The sequence below is a fragment of the Gavia stellata genome, chromosome 6, assembly GCF_030936135.1.
Source record: "Gavia stellata isolate bGavSte3 chromosome 6, bGavSte3.hap2, whole genome shotgun sequence".
Lineage (NCBI taxonomy): Eukaryota > Metazoa > Chordata > Aves > Gaviiformes > Gaviidae > Gavia > Gavia stellata.
The window spans coordinates 2,778,612-2,795,607 of NC_082599.1; positions in this window are offsets into that span (position 1 = coordinate 2,778,612).

Consider the following 16,996-nt stretch of genomic DNA (forward strand, 5'->3'; position numbering starts at 1 on the left):
CTCTTCACATTTTCTTCCAAGGAGAGCAGTGGAAGTCTTGCTGTCAGAAGGATTTCACACTCCTTTGGAGTAAGCACTGGCAATTCAACAGTAAGTAATAATCCCAAAGTGGTATCTACGACATGCACAGGGCATGATTCAAAGCTGTTTATGTCTGTTGGCTTGATTATGCCCCACTTGATGCCAAATCTTTGCCACTGACTACCTCAGGCACTTGCATGGGGCTTGAACTATTTTTTCTACCAGATGTTTTCTATTTAGCATGACACCTTTTGAATTGCTTCTAGGGTGTCTTTCAAACATTCCTGCTGCCCATGCCCAGTTGCTAAAGAAAACTCCCTCTGCTGAGTCTACAACCATCCCAACACATCCCATGTGCCTGCTGCAGTACATGGATATTCTGTGGAGAGCAGCCCTGCAGTCCTGGGGACAGCTCTCTGCCTGCGCTGAGCACCTAGAAGGGTAGGAAAAGGAGTCTAAAATCTGGTGACTGCATGTGGCATACAGTGTTGAGGAACAGGAAGGGCTATTGTATGTGTGTGAAATACAGACCTGACCGTAGAGGAGACACAGGAGCTAGTAGAGTGTAACTCTGCCTGCCTGGCATTTTGCATTTTGATTTCTTTATGTCAACTGAAATCCAACCTGGTTTGAAATAACTTGGTCCCACCACTCCTTCCAAGATCCTGGATGCTCATTCCAGCAATATACCTGTTGCTCACATTACCTCTTATGTAGATCTGCCATGGGGAAGCGAAGCATCCATCTAGCTGAAAATTACTTCCTTCTTTCTTGACAGAGTTAGCTTTCACTTGGATTAGTCCCCTGCTCTGACTCACTGTCCATGCAACAATCTCAACTCTAAATAAAGGAGGTAGCAGGACTGTGAAGGGAGAGATATGAGGGAGAAGGTAGCACTGTCTGTTTGGGAATAGTGTGGCAATGACACCTTAAACTGACTAAATTAAATGAAGCATTTACAGGGATCATCCGCCACCGCTTTACTTCTCTTTTATGCCACAGCCATACTAATGAAAGCAACAGAGCCAGGTCTGCATAATGATAGGGTAAATGTGTTCAAGTGAACGGGTTCAGAAAACAAAAAATAGGTGATGGGGATTCTTTTTGTGTATGGACTGAAAAATGTTTTTTTTTCTCTTCCTAGAGAGGAGATGTATTAGTAACTATTTGGAGGACTAGTCACTGACAGCAAACAGATGGAAACGCCTTTTTTAATTCGATGATCAGATAAATCTGTATGACAAGGACTTGGGAAAGGTGAGGAAAGATTTGCTGTCCAATGGCAGGTCAGACTCATCAATAAGCCATGAACCCTTGTGTGATAACTAGGTTTGGAAATACATTGAACCAACTAAACCTTCCTGGATGGTAGTGTTCACACTGTGGGTATTGGTGGGTCCTCCTGTTACATTTTGCTGCCCTGATGATTTTCCCAGAGTCGGTCACTGGATTCACTGAATTAAAAGCCTCTCCTCCTCCATGGCTTGAGTATTTCTTTCTGGCATGGCTGTGTGATTGCTCAGTGCCAATGACTCAGTGCTGGCAGGAGGGGAAGGGACTTCCTGAAAAACAGATTGCACGTGTACAAAGTTACACAAGTTACCCACAGAAACCTTTGCTGCCTGGCATCATGGCCAGGGTTAGGAGTCCAGAAAGGGAGGAGGGAGGAAAATTCCAGCTATTAGCAGACATGTTGCTGGAGCTGGCCTTGGTGGAGAAAAAGGAAGAAAAAAAAAAAGACATCTGTCCTCCCACCATCAAAAGGTATGTGTGTGGGATAAGCAAATGGTGACATGGTAAGGAGTGAGGTCAGAGGAAAGGAAAAGATCAGGAGTGTGATTGTGTCAGAAAAGAGACCAAGAAGGATGGTTGCCATCGTGTCTGGATATGGGTCGAGGAAGTGACAGGGATATGCATAATTTTTAGAGAGGGTTGGGAGTAGAAGGTACATGTTGAGCTCATTCCCCCACCATCTCAGGCAACTGTTCATGGACACAACACTGAAACATAGCAGCTTTGATTGGAAAAAGGCATACAGTAAAAAAAGATCAGCTGAACATCCCCTTAACAAACACACATGTTCCCTAAACCATACATACAACTCTTCTTTAGTATTCAAAAATTCTTTGGGAATCTTTTATTTTATATATCTGTATATCATTGCCACCTCTCAGCCACAAAGTTAAAGATTTCTGTAAAATTTCTGCAAAATTTAAACTATCTGCAAGCACCATTCCTCCGCCTGGTGACTTCCTAATAGAGAACTTAATTGCTGAATATGCAGGAGTTACCTTTTATCACATTTCTGGAAAGTAAGCTGGAGACGTATAGATAGGAGGTTAGTATTGGGCAGCTTTCACTGCCACTCTTCAAGTGACTTCTTTTAGTTTGTCCCATGCCACAGGTCTTCTTTCCTTGGCTGTTGATTGGCATGCAGCTGCCTTCAAAGTATTGCTGCATAAGTATATCTGGATCCTACATAAAGGTATCACCATGCAGCAACTACACTGGTGTCAAGGGAGCTATTCCTGACCCAAGTGACCTCTGAAACTGGGCTCACACACTGACAAATACCCAAGAGTCTTCTTGCCTTCAGAAAAAAAGCCTCTGGATTCCTGAACTTGGTTTATATCGATTCAGCTCCCTGTCTTGGCATTGACTGCTGGGCGAGGTTGCCTTGAGCAAATCATTCAGCCGTCTCCCTCCAGCTATACAGCAAGGATAATCCCCATGCTCACACAGCGTAATGCGAAACTCAATTAATTAATGCTCGGAAAGCATTTTGGCATCCTTACACTACACAAGCATGAAGTGTTACAGATTACTATGATTAACATGGTCCCTAGCTTTCAATGTGTTCACGCAAATCTATTTTAGGGAAATACTTTAAGAACGATTTAATCACTTGATTTATTAGGTTTACACTGGCTGGTCAATAGAGGCAAAACAAACATTTTGCCTATTTTTAAGTTGTGAGGTTTTTTTGTTGGTGGTTTTTTTTTTGGTTGGTTTGTTGTTTTGGGTTTTTTTTAACGGTGCTGCCCTGCCAGAAAGTGACACAAATTCTGTTAAAGCAATATGAAAAAGTTCAGCTACAGCTGAGAAAAGATAATGTCCTAAAAGGATCTTGAACTACAGCCTGCATCCCGTCTCCTTTGCCTCAACACTGAAGTGCTTAATCTTCACCTATTGGTCTGTGAAGTGTGAATTCATGATGCGTGACACTGGTATTATTATTATATTTGCTTGGCTGAAGGGGACTTGACATGGAAAAACACAACAAGCCCAAAATATCTTGCCATGACAGGTATAGAGTTTCTTTTGCAAACATGGGGAGGGAGGGAGCAAACCAGCTCGTACCTCACAATAAGTATTTCAGACAAAGCCAAATGCAGCTTTGGGATGTGTGACTTTCTGATTCATTCTCACACTTGCTAATTCCAGTTTAAAAGACGGGAGGTTAAATGGATATTTTGAATTGGATCCTCAGGCAACACTAGTCTTTGCAGGTCTTCTGAGATTAAAATACCGTACCGATTTAAGCCCATTTCAAGTCTGGCTCTGTCAATTAATTTCTGCCTGGGTCAACCCAGAGACAAAGAAGATGTAGCAGATTTCCATAAGGAAGATATCCGCAAAGGTTTGTGGGCCTGGGACAGAATATGGGATTTTAAATTACATTCACTGGGGAGCAATTAATGTGCTTTGCTGCTCTATCTTCCAATTTTTTCTGAAGCATTGTAGTGCTATTAATATTCCAAATTTCTTGTGGAAATAAAAAAAAAATATATATATATATTATAGCTTGATGTTGCTCTGCTGATGAACAGTTCCTTGGCTTCATGGCCCACCTGTTGCTCATGAGCCAGGTTTGAGATCAGTCCTTCAGGAACTTCTACTGTATCCATTTCCACTGAATCTAGATACCAATTTAAAATTTCTGTGTGCCCAGGCAGGTTGCTGCAGGGACAATCACAGATTCACAGAATCACAGAATCACTATGGTTGGAAAAGACCTGTAAGATCATCAAGTCCAACCATCAACCCAACACCACCATGCCCATTAAACCATATCCCACAGTGCCACAGCTACATTTTTTTTGAACACCTCCAGGGATGGTGACTCCACCACCTCCCTGGGCAGCCTGTTCCAGGGCTTCACCACTATTGTCCTAACAATGGAAGGAAAAAATAATCCGTCACATTCGTGTTTCAGGGTTTTTTTATTTTTTTCTCCCTAAGATCTTGTCTTTGCTTCCTGAAATGCAAGTTTTCAGGCAGCAGAAATACCTGTCATTTCCATGCTATGCACACAACATGGACAGACCATAGCCCTGGAGTTACCCAGCAGTTTACTAGTCAATGCAGAAAAACTAGTATGCAGGGTGTTGAGAACTACAGCTAGCATAGACAAGTGTCAAATTACTAAGAAATCCCCATACTCCTCAAAATAAGAGGAAGTAAGGAGGGAACTGACTCTCAGAAAGATGTTTCTGAGTTGCAACATTTCCCAGGACTCCTCATGGAGTGGTACTTCTATCCTCATCCTCTCCCTGTCAGGCATAATCTAGCCTGAGGACTGAAGTTCATAGAAAAAGAAGGAAAAGAAAAAACATCTAATTTGCTTCTCCACTAGGGATAAAGAAAAAGTAAAGCATTCCAGCTGTGAGAGACTGGAATCAATAGGGAGACTGGACTTGAATTTCCTTGGAAAAAGTTTACAGCTGCTGCTGAGTAGGTTTCAAGCATTTCAGATGGCTACTCTAGAAGCTCAGTAGATCAAACTGAATTGCTCAGTAGAAATAAAAAACCTACAAAAGTGAAAAAGAACTGACCTTTATGACTTGTGCTAAAACCCCAGGTCTTCTATGGGAAAATGGCATAGCTATGACCCTACCACAAGGTGAATCCAGTGCTGAGCCCTCTTAGCTATGAGATTTCCTCCCTGCACTGCCTGCCCTTGCCCACCTGAAGCTCAGATTCAAAGATTACACTGATACTGCTAAATAAAACAGGCAAGAGACATGTTTCTACCCCCAAAGGTAAGTGGCACAGTCTGTCTCATGTTCATAATTGTTCAAGGAACGTGTGGATGCAGCATTGTGGGACATGGTTTAGTAGGCGTGGTGGGGTTGGTTGATGGTTGGACTTGATGATCTTACAGGTCTTTTCCAACCATAGTGATTCTGTGATTCTGTGAAACTCCCTTCCACCTGAAGCCAGGACGGCCTAATCTAAATTACCTATGATAAAATACCTATCTCTGCCCTCCACACCAACAAAAAAGAAAACAGCAAAGCTCTATAGCTCTACGTACTGTATTATTCCTCCTACCCAAGCAACAAGAGCTGGGATCTAACTCCTACGTTATTATTATTTAAAGCCTGTTGTGTAACTCCAGCACATCAAAATCCAGTGCCTGATCAAAATCCACAACCTGTAAGCTCATCTCTCCACGCAGCCCACAGCCTTGTCTTCCAATACAGAGGATCATCCATTTAATACCGAAGTGAAATCCTTCCTCTTCCTTCCCTGGTGACCATTGCTTCATTCACTCCTTAGAAGGCCACTTTGTGGATATCAGATGTAACGTTACCACTAAAGCCCACCATTGGCACTTTCTTAGGTGTGGAGGGATGGGGTGCCACAGTTTAATGAGATACCATCCATCAGCTGTGCTAGGTCACTTATCTTTTTGTACATCCAAATGCAGAGCTTAAGCCATGAGTAATAACTGCTTCCTTGTCAGTCATAACACCGTCATCACAAACTGCTCATCTTTATTAACAGCAGTGGGTCTTCGGTAATGAACCCTTTATTCTAATAGACATGGATCAGTAGTATCCAAATGCTTTAGGATTTTAAATAACTGATATGAGAGATGTATAGAAGCAGTAAATTTTCTATAAAAAGCTATTTTCTCAGACCTTTACTTTTCACAGCTTAAGCAGAGGAATTAGGTCTGAGTGGAAATGCTTTAACCACCTCTTCAAAGTCTACAAAGTTAGGATTGCTTTTTCTATCCTTCATTGATCTAAAAAAATCTCGAACACCAACATTTTTCAAAACCAAAAATGTAGGGGGGAAAAGTCAGGTAGTTCAAACACTTCTTTTCCCAACAATTTGGATAAAAATTTTTTCCATTTTGACCATTTTCATAATAATTACCTCTATATTTGACAGTATATTTTTATAATTTAATTAAATTCAAAACTCTAGATTTCCATCAATAGAAACTGAAGTGTTTACAAAATAATCAAACCTTTTTGGTAAGGGGAGAAAAAAATTGTCAAAACTCTTTGAACTTGTCTTTTTCCCAAAATCAAGTCTTCGTTCTAAAGGAGTGAAAACTTGGGGTGATTTTCAGCAACAACAACAATAACAACAAAATTAATAGCTTCTGTCACTATTTGGCAGGATTTCAACCACCAAATATGAACCTGTATATTATGGAAGTACAAAATAAATCCTATTTCATGTGTATTTCACTAATGTATTTTCATGAGTTTTCTTCTTTCGTCTCTCGTATAAAAACTCTCTGATGTACAATCATCTTCCTGATGTTTATATCCCAGCTGAAGGTTAATTTGTAATTGTGATGTACACCATTTTCTTTTGCGGGGGAAAAAGAAAGAAAGATGCTGAGGTTGGCTGCAATAATTGTGCCTTGTTCTGATTGTTACCTATTTCTGAATACATGCATCTTATTTTAGAGTATCTAAAAATAAAAGGAGTAGATGTGTAAAAGTATTGTATTGAAATAGAGGTGCAATAACTTAAAGTTCATTCTTATTTCACATGCTGGGGATGAATTGCTGTCTATGAATATTCCAGAGACCCTCTCATTTTTTATAAAAAAATTGCATTGGTTTACAAGCTTCATTGGGTTGGAGCCAGACATCCCAGCTCCTATTGCCTGTGAAGTCAAGAGGATTTTGTCCCTGGATTTCCATGCTAACAGTACAACACACTGAGAGAGAACAAAGGATATTATCTAAAGCACACAAGAGTTACCAATAATTTTTCCTCAACTTCCCTGGATTTCAAACTTTACAGTATGAGTAGAACACAACAATAAAGGGAAAGGAAACCTGACTGGAAGAGAAAAAATCAGTTTGAGATTGAAGGTGCCCCTAAATATTTAAATCTAGACATCAATATGCACTGTAGGTGTCTAAGCTGCAGCTGTAGTAATTAGAGATCTAGGCTCAGTTCGTCTGTATCTGCCTGGGTGTCCAGGAGTGGTCTGAAGACCAGACCAGCCTCATCCTTGCCCTACACACTCCTACTATCTTCATAGGAAGCTTGTGCTTCAAACTGACCTTCATCTGGTTTTACACATGGGTTGTGCAGGCACTTATACCCAAGTTTTCAGAAATATATCTAAAGTTGATCAGGTGCATCAGGGTGACCTACCTGCATTTTAAAATATTAATCCTTAAAGACTGCCCTGACTATGTATCTTAGGGTCTGGCAAATCCTTTTCTATTCCTTCTCTTTTTTTTTTTATTTTGCAAGTAAAAGACTTTACATTGTCCCTTTTCGTCTCAATGTAATCACACCCCATACCCTTCAGAAGTTATTTGCTCTTTAAAAGAAAAGGATGCTTTTATGGCTAGGATGAGCAGGTGCAGGCTCAGGAAATCAGAGTCTAAGCTTTATTTTGACACCAATTTCCTGTCTCACCATGAGCAAATCACGAAGGACTCAGCTTGGTTTCCTAAACATAGGTGTCCTGTGAAATTTGAGAAGTCACAGGATGCCCCTGCTGGTCTCCACTTGTTCGGAAGAGCATGGTTCTCCTACATATCCTGTGTATTGTCTCCAACCCTGCGTGTATGCCTTGAATAGCCTAGGAAGCCTGAAATGTCATTAAACGTCTATGCTTAGCAAACTGATCCAAGCCTCCAAAAATCTTCATTCCTTGGGTCAGCATCTGCAGAGTTACCTTCTATTCAAAGCTCTAGTCTTAAACCATAATTCCCATCTTACTAGGTGGAGATTGATCTCCTGCGGGACTCCAGATGCTGAACCTGTGTCATAAATTCAACTGTTTTCCCAAAGATGAATGCTTTAAAAGTTACATATGTAAATGTCACTTCTGTAGACCAAAATTTGAGACCAAGCCTCTGAGGTACAGACATGTATAATCTACGACATACAGCCGACGTTTTCCTCATATTAACAGTATTAAATGTCAATATTGTATATAGATATAAAATTCCCTATTAATAACATATTCTATTATGACTTGATTTGACTTGATTTCAAATAACATTTTTCCTTCTTTTTTCATTTCTCAAAGATTAAAGGCGTATGTGCATGGCTAAGGCATTTATGATGCAATATTTTATTTGTTCCAAATTAAAATAACATTTCAGCTCATTACATTGGTCAATATATATTATTTCCACTTGCATTTTCAGGCATTGTAGTTCTACTAATTATCCAACAGTCTTATATAGGTATCTTTCTTGTCACCAAGTCTTCATAAAAATATAGAATGACTTTCATGGAATGAAAATAGCGAGTGCTAAAAACCTCTTTAGTTCCAAATACTCCCCCTGCCAAAAGAGCAATGTTGCAGCCATGCATTTTAAATTAAAAAAAATAAAATACACCTTCAGTTTAGTTTAATTGGACCTGATTTGATCAGCAGGTTGGACTAGATGACTTCCAGAGGTCACTTCCAACCTAAATTATTCTGTATTCTGTGATTTTATGAAGTTTTCTTGTTTGGTTTTTATTTTATTATTTGTTTTCATTAGGGTCATTAACTACAATAATAATCTAAGAGAAGAGCTGAAGCATCAGTTTCCTGATGCTTTCATCTCAAGATGGTATCCTTTTCTTGAACAATTTATTTAAGCAAACGACTTACTGAACTCATATTTGGAGTGGAGTAGGTGATTTATTTTTTTTCCCCAACCTGTGTTATGCATAAGGGTCAGACTAGAGAATCCAAGGCCAGTCTTGATTAAAATAGATGAATCCTTAAAGTTTTCTGGGAAGTCTAATGTTAGTAGCATAGATTGTTTGGTTACATTTATGACATCTGTTAGCTGTTTCCTACATGTGAAGTCATGACTTGTAGTTATATTTTGGGCTTCAGTTGGGAACACATGTCCACCTACACAGTGTGCTCAGTTTGAAATATAGTCAGGACTAAACCATAAGTAGATGATTAGTGAGCATGAAGCAGAATGTTTTTTTCAAATGTATTCATGGTAAGATTCAGCTCTCGGCTTACAGCTACGTAAATGGAGGTATCTACGTGTCAGTAGGTATCTAAGCTCTCATTATAAATCAGTGGAGATCAGTCAGTAAAGCCAGTACGATCCAAAGAGCTATTCAACTGACCAAATGTAGGAATGTGAGTCACTGATTTAACCAGAGGCATCTACTGCCAACTAAGATGACCTAAGATATCCACAACATCTGCATTGGGCTGGCAGATATGAGACAGGATCTAAAGGAGACTATGTCTTTCTAAAGAGATATATGGGGGTCAAGCAAGATGCTTTACAGTGCCTCAAATGGAACAAATTAATTAAATCAGACAAAGGAATCGGTATCCTAGCTCACCTATAGACATCTACACAATAGACATGTGAATTTAGATATCTGTACTCAAAACCCACCATCTGGGTAGGAGTGGGTCATTTTTATTTCATTTTAGACAACCTATCGAAAAAAATCAGCATCTGTGACATTCATCTGTCCGAAATGGCATCTAGCAGCCAGGTAAAGTGCAGCACCAGACACCTATGTGTGCACAGCTAAATTCAGGCATTACTGTTAGCTTTTTCCTGTCCCCATCAATCTAACAGGAAACCCTTTCAGTAGGAATCAAGTTTGGGCAGGTCTGAGCACTTCTGAAAACCTCACCAGTTTTCCTAAATTTGCTTACAAGTCAAGTCCTCACAAAATCCCCTCCCCAGGTTAATGAACAGTGTTTATGCCATGCAAGGGAATCCCGCACAGTTCTTCACCAATAAATTGTAAGCTGGATGTACTTACTGTACATCCAAACTTTCAATACTGCCAGGTTATTTCCATTTCTTGCTGTGCACAGATTGACTACAGAGCCAATGTGAAGTCTTCTGTGCATGAGGAAATGTTTTTTCTAGAGCTCCCAAGTATCAACATTATCACTACTGCTCTTCTTAAAGGTGATTGATGTCCAGACATCTTCAGCTAAAGGGTCCGTTTCACCTCATAGCAAGACAAGTAACTAAAATTGGTCAAAGCAATTGCTGCCTGGAAGTGCCTATTTTTTCCACTGGCTACTGCACAAACCTTTGGTGACTACTGACTCATACTTACATGTCTATTTTTTGGATGAATACCATTAGATGAGATGAATCCCATCCACAGTGGCCCTCAATCAGAAGGACTGATCCTTGAAGACATTGTATGACTTCAGCTGTAGCTAATACGAAAGGCCAGATTACAAAAACAGCCCAGTCAGCTGCCTGCAAAGTTGTCAAAGCCCTGAATGTAGTCACTGCTGTTTAACTTACACATTAGGCTATCTCCTAAGTCAAGATTAAGAGCAAGGGTGATTCTGATATCATTAGAAATCAGGACAATTTTCAAAATTTGAGTGGGAAAAAAACCCAAAGAAACAAAATTGGCATCCTCTTTTCTAAAATAACACTGCAAGGAGTAAGAAGAAAATTCTTCGAAATACAGACACCAAAACCATCTGAGAGACCAGTGATTGTGAGAAATAAATAAACCCCCTTTGAGATTTCTGCTTTTTCCCATCTGATAATGTAGCCCTGTAAAGTGGAAACACATGGAGGGAAAAACTGAGACCTCACGTAAAACTTCTGTCACTTCCCTGAAGTGTTATCTCATAGAGATCCTATGAAATCAACACTCGCCAAAATGGACATGAGTTTCAGAGTCAGCACTTCAGAGCCAGTACATGGGTGAGTGTCTGGCAGGATCAAGCCCCTGTCCCTGAAGTCTGGCAGATTGTGAAATAGAAAGAATTGTGAATATACTGAAATCAGCCTCTTCCCTTCTCATTTGGGATTCACTGTGGCTCCTTCCCTGTCCCGTGGTACAACTGAGTCTCTGAGGATTCCACTGAATAAATGAGCAGTGATTTTCTTCATGTCCTTTCCAGCCACTGCAGCTCCCAAGATCTCAAACGAATCAGTTTTGGGGCTAGGTCTTCACTTAAATTCTCCAGAGGACGCGGTGCTTTCAACTGAACAAGCATTTCACTTCGTTCTGAATTAGTCTCATATGATGCTCTTGGGTAGTCCCTAAAACTGAGTGCTTCATTACTCTGAGCAATGCTGTAGGGAAAGCTGTAGTTAAACAGATACCAAATCCTGTCTCCTTGGTGACAATATTCAACATTTAAAAAATTAAATATAAACCTGGCTGGATCCACTTGATTTCTGGTAAAGCTACTTCTCCCAGTGAAACAGTTTAGTTTGTCATGTGGGACATTCTTAGGTCTAGGAAATCTGTGAATATTTGTTTCAGTCCCTTTGGAGTCAAAGGAACAAGGAGACATCTGCAGATGAATTGCTAAGCCAGGGTCTGAGATGCCTGGCCATTTCAATGGAGGCATACAAAGCCATATCTCCAAGGAAAGCTTGTCTTCAGCACTTCTAAAGCTGTGTCTATATGATGTGACATAGCTGGAAAAGAAGATGCACGGTTGTACCAAATGAATCATGGACTCTCAGCATAAATTTCAGTTTGTATCTGTGACCTATTCTTGGTTTTACTCCTTGCCTACAGTCCCATCAGCCCAAATTAATTTGTTTGAAACCTTCAGAACTCATCATAGAATCATAGAACCATAGAATGGTTTGGGTTGGAAGCGACCTTAAAGATCATCTAGTTCCAACCCCCCCTGCCATGGGCAGGGACACCTTCCACTAGATCAGGTTGCTCAAAGCCCTGTCCAACCTGGCCTTGAACACTTCCAGGGTTGGGGCATCCATAACTTCTCTGGGCAACCTGTTCCAGTGCCTCACCACCCTCATGGTGAAGAATTTCTTCCTAATATCTAATCTAAATCTACCCTCTTTCAGCTTAAAGCCATTAACCCTTGTCTTATCATGACATGACCTTGTAAAAAGTCCCTCTCCAGCTTTCTTGCAGGCTGGTACTGGAAGGCTGCTATAAAGTCTCCCTGGAGCCTTCTCTTCTCCAGGCTGAACAACCCCAACTCTCTCAGCCTGTCTTCATAGGAGAGGTGTTCCAGGCCTCTGACTGTCTTCATGACCCTCCTCTGGACGTGCTCCAACAGGTCCATGTCCTTCTTCTGTTGGTGGCCCCAGAGCTGAATGCAATACTCCAGGTGGGGTCTCGCGAGAGCTTTGTTACCTCATCTAGTAGTTTCAGAACTGTTGTTTTATCCCAACAAGTCCCCATCACTTCAGAACTATTTCATAGCAAAAGAAAATGACCCCGTATAGGGGAGATGTAATTTTGCATTTCTCCATCACACCTGGAAATATCGCCCAAGTTCAAATTCTGAAGCCTTCTATCGGAATACAAAACCAGTGATATCAGAAAACACGTACAGCTCTTCCCACATCAAGTGCTTCTATTACCCATCTTTTCCTTAACGTGCTTTGAGACTGGAGCCTCTGAAGAACACAACCTGTGCTGACCTTCTGCTATTACTCATTGTGCTTTTGCAATTTCAGAGAAGCGAACACAAACACATCTTAAAACCAAACTCCAGCTAAGAATCCAGAACAAAACTTGATCTTAAGAAAAGAGTCACATCTATATATTTCAGCCTATCATGCACATCTCTGAAGGCTGGAACATTTGGTTGCCTCCTTGCCTATTTTTTTCTATATTTATGGAGACAAACAGAGTAGTTTATTTTTTCTTTTCATGATGACCACACTCAGCACATTTTCTCTCTTTAAGAGAGAGATCACGTCTGCATATGTTGCAGCCAGGAGAAGACCTTTGCTTATTGCATCTGTGAGCTATCCCCTGAAGTTTTACATCTCTAGCTATCATTTCAGTTTCTATGCTGTTTTCCCACAATTTCCTCAGAAACAATGAGAGTTTAGTAGTGCTAGTAGCTAATAATCTTTCAAATCAAGAGATAAATGCCCAGCAGCTCTTAATCTGAAATTCAGGAAGCCATTGAAAAAGTGGCTGTTAAAGGACCTACATTTAAGGCCCTGGCTAAGTGCTCTTGTGTTTATTATTTAAAGCAGCACAGGCCTTGTTCCTTGATCATCTGAAAATGATGTGAGTCTTTCTGCTGATTTCAATGGGCTTTGGGTCGTGCTGTAGATCAGTTGTGCATTCAGTGTTATTGTAGTATTGTCAGTTAAACTTTTTATTTAATGCATCTTATTAAAATGTAACATGTTCTGTCATCGTGGACTTGCATTATTCTCTGGTTCTTCTTTGTGTCATCATTATTGGGATTTTATAACAATAATAAACCTGAGTCTTTACTGATGTACCTCTAAGCTCAAGTAGTTCCTTTCCTTGTAACTTCCCAAGTTCTTTGCTATATTTTTTTATTCCTTACTCTCCTGCCCAAACTGATGATCTTCTGTATTTCCTTCTGTTCTGTTTGCTTTCTGGCTCTTTACTCCCCGTTTCTCTCTCTGGCAGTGACTTGATCTAAAATAGTTAATTATTCTTTCTCTCTCATTGATTTTTATTGCAACCTGGCTATAACTAGGGATGAAGATGTGGAAACATTCATAAATAGGCTTTTTTTAGCGTACCAGCCAGATCTGAAGGAATGCTTTTGTACATGTGAATCAGATCCCCAGGATGCAGTTCTCCAGGGTGGTGTGGTGGCAAAGCTGGGAATATTGTGAAGTGGTCATAGCAAAACTTTTAGAAAAAATTCAAGTTTTGTTCTGAAAGTGGTGGTGGGAGAATGAATTATTATCTGAGCAAAAGAATTATCCTATCCCTGTTTTAACAGCACTAGGACACTGATTTTGACCAACCCCATGTTGTTCCAGTTTGTGTTGAGCTACAAAAAAAAAAAAAAAAAAGATTTGGCTGCTGATTCTTGTCTGATACCATCTGAACCAGCTGTCTGATACTTGTCTTCTTGATTAAACATGTTGAGCCGTCCTCATTCTGGAGGCTATGTAAATCCTCAGAAAACACTAATGTATACGCCCTATCCATAGCTATTTGTATCAGCTTTAATACTGCTCAGAAATATCCTTTTTTTTTTTAATGTGCCTGCATTAAACAGCAAGGACTGAAAATAGAGAAACCCAGATGTGAGGCAGGAGAGGAAGCAGGAGAGAGCCTGAGCAAGGATAGGACTATACCCCTCAGAAAAGCTAAGAGATAAGTGGAAAATGTCCTGTAGCTGCTAGCAAAGATATGCTCTGCCATCGAGTGATACCTTTAGGTAGATAGAAAAAGCACTTTGCCCATTCTTCTAGAACAAGCAGGGTTGCCCCAAGAAAAATACCTGCCTCCATCAAAGAGTTTTGCCCCCTAACTGGTTCAACCTGCAAGACTCTCCATTTTTTCTCATCGCTTGCTCCTGTGGGGCAACCCCTGGGAATGAGTTGCCACTACTCACAGGTCAGTTCTCCGCAGTCAGTGTTCCTGGAATTGTTTCCCAGTGACTGCCTGTCTGTGTCATTTGACACTGATGCTATCATGCGGTAATTACCAGCAGCTGAGGGCAGAAGGGAGCAATGCAATTTCAACAGAGGCTTCCAACTACTTAAAAGAAAAAAAGAAAGAACTAGAACCAGAACTTTCCCAGACCTACTAATAAGTAGGTCTTATTAGCTACTATTAATGGATTAATTAATAATGGCACCATACCACATACAGAGTAAAAGCTTGGCTATCATTTTTGTGGACAAAAACCAGGAAAAATGTTATTAACAGGCAAAAAAGAGGAAAGTTGCTTAAGGTCGCACAGGACGTTTGGAACGAGATGGAGGACTGAATTTACAGCAGGACACTGACCCTTGGGTTCATTTTTATTGCTGAAAGCCCTCTCTCAGACGGTAGTTTTCAGTTGCTTTTGGTTTTGTCTTTGTTGTTTGTTTGGGTTTTTTTTTTAATTTTGGATCTTTAAACATTGAAACAGATGAAGACACCTGCTAAATGACTGTGGGCTTGAGTTATACTGCATAGACCCCTTCCAGGTGGTCAGCAGGCCACCAGGAATCTGCAAACCTCAGGTTGAAAAGCCCTGAAGCAGGATTTCCTCTTCGTATCTGCTGATCCTTAGGGGCTACAGGAAATCCTTAGGGTATCATTCCATTTCAGTAATGCTTTTAAAAATAGCCATTGTAGGAAGCATGAAAGTATTTGTGGAGGTAAGCCTGAGCTTTGGAAGCAGTGACAGTGCTTGGAGGCCAGGCAGAGATGACCAAGGCAAGCACAGCAGGAAGTCTTAGCTAAGCAAGCACCAATTCACACCTGTTGCCTGCAGTCTATTCACAGGAGCTAATAATAAAAAGTTTGCATTTAAACGGAGCCCTTCATCCCTTGTGATCCCGAAGCACTCAGCAAATTACACACCCAAAGGTCATATCAACTGGTGTTGAAATCCAGCCTGTCCTGCCCATAACAATAGGAAGCAGGAAAAGTATGTCCAAGGACAACAGGGTAAATTCCCACTTAAATGAAATATGTCTGGTGCTTTTCAAGGTCCATCCGGAGCAATTGGGAATTAGGATTGTAAAGCAGTCCAGAATACTGCAGAGTGCTATAGTATACTGATACTCTTTTGGTTTAACCCTTAGAAGGAAGGAAGGGGGGCGGGGGGGGGAGTTAAACAGAACTAATGACACTACTTGAATTCAATGCTATGGTTCCAGAGAGTCTACACATTTTAAATCTGTTGCTTAGCCTGTTAAGCCACCCCCTCTAACATGCCCTTTCTGTGGATTAGATGTGCTGTTTATTCATTGTTTCAAGGCAATGAAATGACTCATACTGAGTTTGTTCCCAGGAAATCTTGCCAGGTGAGGGAGGGTGACATTTACTAGGGGACCTATTAGTTGGAATCTACTGTAATAATACAAACAAAACAGAAAACTCAAGTTCCTCTGCATGGTCCAAGCCTTATCATTCCATCTCTGGGCAGCGCTGCGTATCTGTGAGCAAGGCACAATGAATCTGTTCCACTGTGCAACCCCGAACAATCCTCTTTCACAGGTCCTGTACCTTATACCAAGACAGTAAAAGACCAAAGGAGTTCTGAAATTGCACATTCAATGGCCCTGAGAGGGGTAGGGGTAAGACGTAATCTCCCGCATTCCCCCAGTATACAAAGCCAAGCACTTGTACCTTACAAAGTCAGCTGCACACCTTTGCTGATTGGGAACAATTCTATCAGAAGCCAATGTACCTCCCTGTAGCTGCCAACTAAGTGATGCATGCACCCTACTACTTCTACTTTGCAGATGGGTTTCTCATGTCATCTGGCCCAAGACATATCCACAGAGTGACATCAGGTGGTGGCACCTGAAGATCCAGCTAATACGGTTCCAAGGTGGAGAGGTGCTCTTAGGCTCTCTTTCCTTTTCTCAGTCCATGAGAGTTTATTCCCCAAGATTCACATCTGAAAATAGTAAGAAAACCAAGTCAATCATTAAGTTCCATGCCTGAATGGTCATTAAAATTAAAGCAGGTCCAGTGAATAGTCTTTTGGAGGTCATCCGTTTGCTTCAATATAGGTTTTCAGTGCTAAACATCCATCCATGAGCTTTAGAGTATCTTGCTTGGTTCTATTTATCATTTCAGAGAGGAATGCATCTTCCACAAGTTTTGTGGTCATATCTGCCTGCCCAGAAAGATATCTCAGCTGCCTTAGGATGTCTCAAATGCGCTAGAAACACGTACTCAGGAACCTGCACCATACCTCAGGTGTTTACTGCAAAGTGAGCTGAATTACCCTTTGGAATCTGGAAACAATTCAGTTGCCCTGATATCGGAGCCTCGTGCTATTAACAATGGTCATGGTTGT